The 7103-nt window shown below is 43.5% G+C and overlaps 1 protein-coding gene across 1 annotated transcript in view; it reads left to right on the top strand.

Moving 5' to 3' along the window:
- Positions 1–6718: 6718 nt before the first annotated feature.
- YES1 (YES proto-oncogene 1, Src family tyrosine kinase) overlaps positions 6719–7103 on the top strand; it is a 68419-nt gene continuing 68034 nt past the window's right edge. Inside the window, exon 1 of the mRNA XM_069468205.1 lies at positions 6719–6863. The gene's annotated coding sequence lies outside the window, so the exon portion shown is untranslated. The remainder of the gene's footprint in view (positions 6864–7103) is intronic.

Raw genomic sequence — 7103 nt, 5'->3', positions numbered from 1 at the left:
CCCCCCAAATATATACCGGATTCTTGAGGACACATGGGAAGCACTTAGGAATGGGTCCTACATACTCTAAACAGACTCAAGAAATGCTTTGTTCTTTGGATGTATAGCACCTCATCTCAAAAGAAAATGAGACTGGTAATTTTCATAAAGAATATGTGAGACTTCAGAGAAAAGCTCACAGAAGTTGTTTATTTGGGAGCCTTTTATAAAAGGGGGGATTTTTTCCCATTTCAAAGTTTTCAAATAGAGTTTACAGCTAGACAATAGGTCCTTAAGAGGCTTAAGGAGAACCTAAATATTCTCCTGAACAAGAGTTCACATAAATTTTAAGAGTCACTCACCATAACATAAACCAATTTTTCCAGTCTGTGGTTTTTAAAACCTCCACTCCTCGGTCTCTTGCTTGCTTTTATTTTAACTTGTTAGAATTAATTTTATATAAAATAAGCATGAGTGCCAATTTTCTATTTTATGCCAAAATTACCAGGTCTCCAAAAGAAAAATCTCTAGAGTTAGTCATATTTGGGTTATTTAAATAGCAGCTATGAGAGTTATTGTGTACAGTTTGAATCTTCAGTGCATGGTTGTTGATTCTTTAGTAAATGTGTTTTCAAGTATTCATAAGGACATAAATCCATTTGAATTAATGACTGAACTTCGGGCTCAAATAATGTGAAATGGTTATAGATTTGTCCACTATAAGGAAATGAAAATAAATAATAATGGTAATAAAGCTAGAAGATAATATTTTAAAATAGTGGCTAGTTCTAATCAAAACAAAAAAAGTTTTTAAACCAAATTAGGTATAAATTATAAAAACTGATTTCATTAGTCTCTAATGAAAATTTCCAAAAGAAAATTATGTATTTTAACATAAAACTTTAGAGGATATTAATTCCTTTTTCTCTGAAAAAAATTCTAATAAAGTCTTTCAAAATCTATTAATATTTACACTCCTTGGATTTCAATACAAAGTGTCCTGCCATTTATCTCATTTCTTCCAGTTAATAAAGTCATCTCTTTTAATATAATAAAGACCAAAATAGAATATATCAAGAGACACACTATGTTTTGTAAATGAATGAATAAGCTGATTTTAAAAATAGTAAACAAACTTACCCAATGTTGGGCTATTATTAACTGTTTGCACTGACTCTTATCGCTGAGTTATGGTTACCATGGAAGGCTTAACTACAGTTACACAGACTTGGCAGATTAAAATGTAAACCTACTTAACTTAGACATTTTGTATTTGGTATGGTAATTATTTATGTTGTACATACAGTCATTTTACAGATATTTAGTTCCTTGTTTGAAGACCATGGTTTTAGGGAGTTGTCAATGGAAGTTTGACTTGATAGTTGCAAAATACTAATCTCCAGAAAGTTATGTTTAATATCTGCTGTTTCTTCTGGACTGAACTCATTCTTTTTAGACTAGTCTCATACTTCTTTCTAAGTGTGCTCCAATCCTTTTTTAATGATGTAAGATTGTAATATAAAGAAAGAATTTTTATGAATTTGTAGAATCTCATATTTCTTAGTTATACCTTCCTAAGTATAAAGGCAACTTACTCATTTTTATTATTCTAGAATTTGGACAAATATAGTTTTATGTGGTCATTGAAACAACATTTAAAAATAATTTCTTCACTGCAATCACAATGACTCTTAGTAGAACAGGTTTTGGAGCACCTCCTCTTACTAGTTGTCTGTTACTCAGACCCCTCTAAGCTTGAGGTATCCAATCTGTAAATGGGGATAATACTACCAATCTCCAGGGTTACTGTGAGGATTCAGTGAATGATGAAGGAAAAGCACTTGGCATACGGTGAAGGCTCAATAAAAGATAGCCATTGCTGCTACTGTTGTTTATCGATCCCAGTAGCTGCATTGCCCTGAGCCACAGCGCCTGGCCAAAGCATAGGTCTTGTGTTAAATATCTGTTGCGTATGTGTGATTCCCTTAGAAAGAAGTTAAGTAGCTATTTCAAGTAATCAACAGCCCTATTCATATACAAGCCAAAGAAGAGTGAATATATTTTGCTACAGGATTAAATGCATTATGGTTTACATCAAATAATAAGATCTGGTAAGTCACATATTAAAATTTGCTCAGACACAAATGTGAAAAATGATGATCTATGCAGCTAAAAATGCACAAAGAAGGCTTAGCTTTAGAAAGGAGATTAAAACCAGGTTTTCAAAAGCATGGATTTATTCTAAACACTTTTTTTTTAAAGCCCCAGCCATAAAGCTACCTTGCAAAGCATCTAATAAAGTTCCTTAATGCCAACCTTTTATGTTTCATAAACTGATGTCAGTTAACTTTAAAGATAAGAGCCTCGTTTATAGTTTCTTTTTCTAAACGTTCAATGCAGGTAAACATTCTAACTTTAACTTCTTGCCTTCAAGCAAAGTTATGTTCTACTTTTCATAACCCATTTGTAAAGATTTCCAGGAAGTAGCAATCTGGTAGCAATTTTAGTGGTGTTTAAACTCAATGTCAGACACTGGCATATTACAATTACACATCAGCTTAATATATCAGAAAAGTACAGGCCAAACACTTGGTAATGGCAGCAGGAATTGCAAATGTTAGATATTATGAGAAAATTATAAGCCTATAAGGCAGAGAAATCAAATAGTTTTCAACATATTCTAACTGCAATTTTGGCGTGGCTGATGCCTGAATTGTCATGTTGACAAGGATTTTGAGGATGGACTTAATGCTCTGGAAGGAAGAGTGTATGCTATGCCATGATCTAAACACCATAATTGCCATGAGCAGGCAGGAGGAGGGACTGCATTGCCAGCTCTGTTCTAGGTTTGGAGTCTTACATGTGGCACAAGTCACATGAGTCTCAGCATTGGAGTCCTACAATCTCTTATCTCCCTTCCACCTGTGCATCTGCTTCAGCCTTCTTTGTGAAAACTGGCTCCCCCATCCCACCCCCACCTCCACTCGGTACACGTGGCAGGAGATGCTGTCCTCACAGCATCTGAGTTTACTGTTAGATCTACAACAAGTAAGTAGCAGAGACTAAGTAGAGGTTCTTATTGGCAAAGAACAGACAAGGTCCCTATTTAATTTAAGCAGAAAAGGAATTTATTGGAGGAAGGTGAGAATCAACAGGATGATTACAGGAGCAGGTTCAGGCAGGAAGCAAGGAAGGTGAGGCACAGTCCAGGTCCTGCCACGAGGATGGTCTGCTTAGGATGCAGGCACCATCAGCACTGGATACTGGCTGCCTATGGCTACTGGACTACTCTACCCCTGGACACTCACTTTCTGCCATTTGATTCTCAACTCCACCATGGCCACCGTGAATAATCACTAAGTCACCTTTGTGTTGCTCCTTCAAAATTAAAAATTTCAGCCTGGAGCCTGGGATCAGCAGTACTCAGATCACAGGCCTATACTCCAGCTATTGGTGGAGAAATGATTTTCAGAGAAGAGGAACTTAAGTTAAACAGGCACCCTCAAATGGTATCCGCTACATGCTGTATTCTGCTCAGCAGAGGCCACGTGAGAGGATGCCAAGTGCTCCTCCAGCTTAGAAACTGCCTTCACAAAGCAGAATGAGAAACCAAGTTGAGGGTATGAAAGTCTGAAGCTGTGAGTAAGGCTGCCTGGGAATAGGCAGAGTAGGTACTATGAACTACAGCTGAAGCCAGGGACTTTGGTAGATAACAACAGGCCTGGGGCCAAATTCCATAAGATCTAGAAAGAACTGAAGTGGGAGAAATAAACCAAGAGAAATCTACCGAAGTACAATCCAACAGCAAAGACTATACTTTCAGAAAATAGTCCTGGAGATGGGGAGACATACTAGGCGCAGGGTGAAATTCTAAGATTGTAGACCAGGCAGCCAAGAAGAAGTTAAAAGCTAGAGAAAGCAACAAAAGGAGGAAGATGGAGCAGATTTGCCGAAGTTCATGTAAGATTGTCATTTGTGACATCTCGTTATAAGACACGTTTGATCAATGTCTATTCATTGTAATTCATGTCCTTACATATCCATTGTCTTGGCTCTCTTAGACAACCTCTGCCCAGTTGATGGGGAAGTAAAACCGTAATACAAGAACCCCAGTCCTTGAGGCAATGAAGACATCAGGAACACTGAGAAATTGATGGGTTACTGTACCTCCCCACTGAGCTTGGCACAATGAACCTAACACTTAAGGAAAAATACCTTCCTTTTGCCTGATCCTCCAAATCTTTGCTTAGAGGGGTCCTCATACTCTTCCTAATTGGGCCTAGGAGCAGTCTTGGCCAGATGGAGAAGGCAAGACTAAGGCGGTGCAGGCAACTTCAGGCACCAAGTGGATTTGAGGAGAACCACTTTTTGAATGGTGGAAGGCATTTTGAGGAGGTGGAGTGGGGATGGCTGTTAGAGAGCACAGACAGTGCAATTTTCTGCTGTTACCAGGAAGAGAAAATCATCATCACAGCCTCAGTGATGGAAGCAGCAGCAACAGCAGCAGCATGTCATTGATAACTTGTAGGAGAGGTTTATCCGAAACAAAAACATTTCCTGGTAGAATCAGTTTCCAGGGTGATACTGGTTGGCGGGGGCCGGGGGTGCTCAACTTCCAATCATTTGTTTAAAACTTTTCCCTAGTGTTTCCATCCAGTAGACTTTCCCAGGGGTTTTAAGACTTAGATCCCTTATCACTCTCAATCACACATGTACATACTATACCTCTATGCTGTGCAGGAGCGGAAATAGGAGTGAAGTTCTTTATTTGACCATTTCAGGATGAACAGATTTTCAGCCAAAAGCAATTTCTTCTATACCAAACTCAGTGAGACTTTTCAGATTCTCTCATTTTTTAAAAAATTTTTTTAAATATTCCTGGAAATAAGTGAACGGTTACATGTAAGACCGAAAACTTTCCAGGTTATTTACAAACTGAAGCTTAGCACCAGATAATGAGTATTCTAAAAAAGAAAACAGGGAATGAGGTAATAAAAATCAAGATGATGGTGACGAGAAGCAAACTCAATAAGTCAATGTAACCTATAACTTGTAGGTCAGATTTTGACACCCTCTGCCCACCCTGAAAACGCCATACAGAACATCTTCAAAGCTACCTCACTCCTTAAACTGGGGTGAACTAGTATTTTAGAGTTGATTTTTTGAGACTGAGAGTTTAGGACAACAAAAAATATTATCTCTATTTTATTTAGAAGTTTAAAAAGGTAATAGCTCAAGGAATTTTCTTTTCTAGTTTTAAGAAAAGCTGAATATAAATCTACATGAAAAATTTAATGTTCAAGACAGTCAATGGCAAATGAAGTTTCGATAGCCAAATAAAATAAAGCACTGTTCTACATTATTATATGTACCTTTTTGTTCATCTGAATGACTATGCCTATCTTTGGCTCACTTAGCGAGCTGAAGAAAAATTTTTTCAAACCCTTATATGCATTTCCTTAAGTTCCTAGAATACCACAATACTGACACGATTTTGCCATTTCATATTTGTTGAAGATGATTCTGATTTCACTAAAAACCACAGACAAAGGAAACCAACAGTCCCACAATAATTTTGATAACCCTACCAAAGAGGAAACACAGAGAGGAAATTACTTTAGAGTCTGGCAGGGCAGAAGCGACTTCAGTTAGAAGAGCCTCGAGGTTGAGCCCATGCAGACCTTGACTAACCCTCATCTTTACCCCAGTTCTGCATCCTCCCCCTTCTTCTTCAGCGACTGGCTCCCAGGCTAAGGGGAAAAGTGCATGGATTCAGATGAACACGATTCTAGTTGTGGCTGTTCCACTTTTGGGGTTGCAGTCTCAGTTTCCGCGGCTGTCAAGCAGGATACTTGTCCCAGTTTCCTCACTGGGATGTTGCCAGGATCATATAAGAATACGCTGTCCCAACATAAGCCAAAGCCACCATTACTGGGATAGTCGCCAACAAAACTCAGCTTCGGTTTCCCTCCGGCAAGGCTGGTTCGACCTACAGTCAACAGGAAGCGCCGGGGCCGGGGACAGGATCCCTGCCTAGGAAGGAGGCCAGACGCAAACGTTTTTGGACGGCGTTCAGGATGGTGATGAGGGTGTGAGTAACGCCCCCCTGGCTCACGCGGTGGGGCTGAGATTTTACTACCAACGACAAAGGGTGAGGAAGCATAGTACTGACAAGCAAACAGCCAACCAAGAAAACTCAACCCTGTCCTCCCCTACAAAAACAAAGCCCCGAAGCCCTGGGCACTACGGAGAGCTGGGCAAGGCTGAGGGGCGGAATCAGTGCGCCCCATTCAATCCCCGCGCAGCCCGGCGGGCGGGCCGAGGGTCTGCGGGCGCGCGGGCGGGCAGCGGCGCCGTGGGCCTGCTCTTGGGGTGGAGAAGCGCCTCCTCCTCACGCCCCCTCAGCCTGCGCCGCCCCGGGAATCCGCCCCGGACCCTGCCGCCATGTTGGGTCGGGAGAAGTGACTCGGACCGGCCGCCGACCCGGACGGCTGCGGGGCGGCCCGGAGCCCGCGGCGGGGACGCGGTGGGGCGCCAGCGCCGGAAAGCGAAGGGCGCGGGAGCCGGGCCGGCGCGGCGCGAGTTCCGGTGAGCGGGCGGCCGCGCGCAGGTAGCCGCAGCCCCCGCCTCCGCGAGGAGTGCAGGGGCGGAGCCGGGAGGAGAGGAGGTGGAGAGTGCGGCCGATGGGTGGGGAGCCCGGGAATTCCCTCCTCCTGAAGTAACGAGTCCCAGGCCGGCTGTGCCGTCGTCGCTGCTGCCGGGCGCCCCGGGACGAGGAGGTGGAGGAGGGAGAGGGCCCGTGGGCCTCGCCTCCGTCCGCCGCCCCCGCCCCGCCAGCCCGAGCTGCTGCAGCAGCGACTCATGAGAGCGCGGCCGGAGGGCAGGTAAGGACCTGGTGGGGCTCCGCGGGCGGAGGCGGCCGACCCCAGCCCGCGCAACGCTAGGCCCCGGCGGCCGGAGGCGCCGCCGCTCCCCGCCCCTTCCAGCCCGGAGTCGGGAAGTTGGGGAGAAAGTTCTCCCCTCCCCCAGCCCGGCTTGCCCGGCGGGCGTGTCTCCTTCTCCGCGCTACCTGCTCGCCCCCTACTCGGTCTCCGCCCTAGTCCGACTTGAGATCCTCAGGGCGT

Source organism: Eulemur rufifrons, chromosome 5, assembly GCF_041146395.1.
Source record: "Eulemur rufifrons isolate Redbay chromosome 5, OSU_ERuf_1, whole genome shotgun sequence".
NCBI classification, from domain to species: Eukaryota; Metazoa; Chordata; class Mammalia; order Primates; family Lemuridae; genus Eulemur; species Eulemur rufifrons.
Note: the sequence above shows the minus strand (reverse complement) of the source record. Positions and strands in the feature narration are given on the sequence as shown.